This window comes from Myotis davidii, unplaced genomic scaffold (assembly GCF_000327345.1).
Source record: "Myotis davidii unplaced genomic scaffold, ASM32734v1 scaffold1439, whole genome shotgun sequence".
Classification (NCBI taxonomy): Eukaryota; Metazoa; Chordata; class Mammalia; order Chiroptera; family Vespertilionidae; genus Myotis; species Myotis davidii.
The window spans coordinates 1,569,896-1,573,011 of NW_006292342.1; the positions used below are offsets into that span (position 1 = coordinate 1,569,896).

General features: G+C 47.0%; 1 protein-coding gene and 1 pseudogene across 1 annotated transcript in view; both read right to left on the reverse strand.

Moving 5' to 3' along the window:
• Nucleotides 1-3,116, reverse strand: part of LOC102774202 (zinc finger protein 709-like) — a 53,624-nt gene that overhangs the window by 34,691 nt on the left and 15,817 nt on the right. The gene's annotated exons all lie outside the window — the stretch shown is intronic.
• Nucleotides 1,017-1,672, reverse strand: LOC102764741 (annotated as a pseudogene).

The following is a 3,116-nucleotide window of genomic DNA, read 5'->3' on the forward strand; positions in this document are numbered from 1 at the left end:
ACGACATGGCCGGGGCTGGAAGCTACAGGCGAGCCGTCTGCTCCAGGCGCGCAGTCCACCCGCGTAGCAAGCGCCACGCCCACAATTGTTACCAGAACTCTCCTGATTGGACAGTTGCAAGGCCCCGCCCTATAACGACTGAGTGACAGCAGGCCAGGTCTATGAGCCCAGGTTGTCTTGGCAGCGGGCCACAATCTGCCCTTTGTAGCCTAAGGCCGTTCAGGAATTATGACTCTTCTTCACATTCTCTTAAAAATGATAAAAATGACCTCGCGTCCTGAATGGTTTGGCTCAGTGGATAAGGCTCCGGCCTCCAGACTGAAGGGTCCCAGGTTCGATTCCGGTCAAGGGCATGTATCTTGGTTGTGGGCACATCCCCAGTAGGGGGTGTGCAGGAGGTAGCTGATCGATGTTTCTCTCTCATCGATGTTTCTAACAGTCTATCCCACTTCCTTTCTCTCTGTAAAAAATCAATTATATATATAGTTTGAAGCCCACAGTCCTAGACCAGGCCCCAAGCCCCAGATGCCAGCATGTGTGAAACATATGAGGCAAAGTAACCACTGGAAACCTGTTCAAGGAACCCCATTCATACCCATTTGGTGAAAGGTCAAAGGAGGCAAAACTGAAAGAACACTGCTTAGTGAAAAGTAATAGATGGCAAAGAATAATGAATCAGGACAGTGGCCATCTGTGGGGCATAACAGAGCTAAATCAGGACAGAAACATCAGGAGACCCTCCCCACTGCCACAGGCCATTTGTGAATCTTGATCTCAGGGGGGTTAATGTTGTTATGACTAAATTGTACCGTAACACATTTTGTATGTTCTTATCCGAATATATATATACTTTTAATTTTTATTTATTTATTTTTAATTTAGAAGTCATTTTATCTCTTCCAATGAAGAAAAATGTGTCTTCATTGGGTCAAGTCTGCGGAAGGGGACAAGGACATGAAGTATCTGAGGAAGTGGGTTGGGTGACTATCTCCTGTCTGAGCTTTGTCAGCACTTTGGTGATGTCAGAGCAGGAGCACCTGCTGGAGGAGCCAACACAGAGTCCTGGGCAGGCGTGGCTTTAAGTTTCTCCATTCCCACCTTTTGCTTCTCTGTCCTCATCTATGACCAGCAGGGCAGGCATGGCAGCCAGGCTCCTCAATGTACAGGTCCCAGGTTGTGTCCCGGGGGGCAGGTGGTGATCTGCCTCCAAGATGTCTCTCTGCCTGCTTGGCTTAGTTTTCCAGCATCTGCTCACAGGTTCGGGCCACATCGCTGAGCTTGAGGCGAGCATAGTCCACTCGCTGTAGTGCCATCTGACAGTCCTTGTTTGAAGAGTAGCTGGAGCCCTCGTGGGGCTGCCGGGTGGCCACCTGGGTTAGGTAGCAGATCTGAGCCGACAGCTCCGCTTCTACGTGTTGCACGGATGCCCTGAAAGCCGCCGCATGTCGGTGTAGCAGCCGCTCATTGGGTTTTTCCTTGGAAAGTTCCAGGATCAGGGTGCCTACATTCTGCAGGATGGCGCAGATTTCCCGTTCGCTGTCTTCCAAGGCGCGTAGTCGTGGCTCGGTGGCCAGGCTGTAGGTAGCCATTGTCTGTCACTAGGGGAACCCACAGGATTTTCCCCTTCTCCGGGTGTTTGAGCTAATCGCTGATCAACTAAATTGTTGGGCTGCTGATATTTAGGGCAGTGGCCCCCGGTTCCTGCATTCTGCAGGATGGCGCAGATTTCCCGTTCGCTGTCTTCCAAGGCGCGTAGTCGTGGCTCGGTGGCCAGGCTGTAGGTAGCCATTGTCTGTCACTAGGGGAACCCACAGGATTTTCCCCTTCTCCGGGTGTTTGAGCTAATCGCTGATCAACTAAATTGTTGGGCTGCTGATATTTAGGGCAGTGGCCCCAATTATAAATCCAGTCCAGCCCAAGTTAAAAAAAACAGAAGTGGTCCTTCTCTATAACCACAGGATTAGCGCTGCAAAAACGAGGCCTCAAAAAATTGACTACAGCCTCACTGGCTTGGCTGAGTGGAGAGAGCAGAGGATTGGCCCCACTGTTCAATTCCAGCCACTTCTCTCTTACAAATGTTTCTGACTCTATACCTCTCCAAGATAATATCAATAAAATATATTTTAAAAGGAATGAAAAAAACTGTTCCTCTCCACGAAAATCCACAGTAAAAGGCAAAAGGTTAACCCAATTTAAGAAGAAACCAGAATGTGCTCGGTAATGCCCAAGTTCCCTTCCCCAAGACCTACAACTCCTAGTTCAGTTATGGTGGCGTTTTAGCGCTAGAGGTATTTTTGCCCAAAGTTTGCACAAGACGTTTCTCAAGTAAGTTTGTTGTACTTAGAAATGACAAATTAAAAAAAAGTCTTTTAAACTTGAAAAGGATTGTACTCTGCGTAGGGTATTATGGGTATGCAAATGAGGCTGAGTCATCACCCTTGAGATTGTACAGATACCTTAGTAATCACTGGGTGCCTCTGGAGCCACCATTAGAGGGCGAAGCAGAGGTCAGGCAGACTGGGCTCTAAACCTCATTCTGGTTCAACCATCGAAACTGGTTTTATTCCTTTTTTTAAAAATTAAATCTTTATTGTTCAGATTATTCCAGTTGTTCCTCTTTTTCCCTCCATAGCTCCCCTCTACCGGTTCCCACCCCAGCCTCAGCAACCCCCACCCCCCCCTGTCCTCATCCATAGTTGCATGATTTTTGCCCAGTCTCTTTCGGCATCCCCAACACCCCTTTCCCTGCCCAAGAATAGTCACTCCACTCCTTTTCTATGCCCCTGATTCTATTATAATCACCAGTTAATTCTGTTCATCAGATTATTTATTCACTTGATTTTTAGATTCACTTGTTGGTAGATGTGTATTTGTTGTTCATAATTTGTATCTTTACTTTTTTCTTCGTCTTCTTCCTCTTCTTAAAGGATACCTTTCAGCATTTCATATAATACTGGTTTGGTGGTGATGAACTCCTTTAGCTTCTCCTTATCTGTGAAGCTCTTTATCTGACCTTCAATTCTGAATGATAGCTTTGCTGGATAAAGTAATCTTGGTTGTAGGTTCTTGGCATTAATCACTTTGAATATTTCTTGCCACTCCCTTCTGGCCTGCAC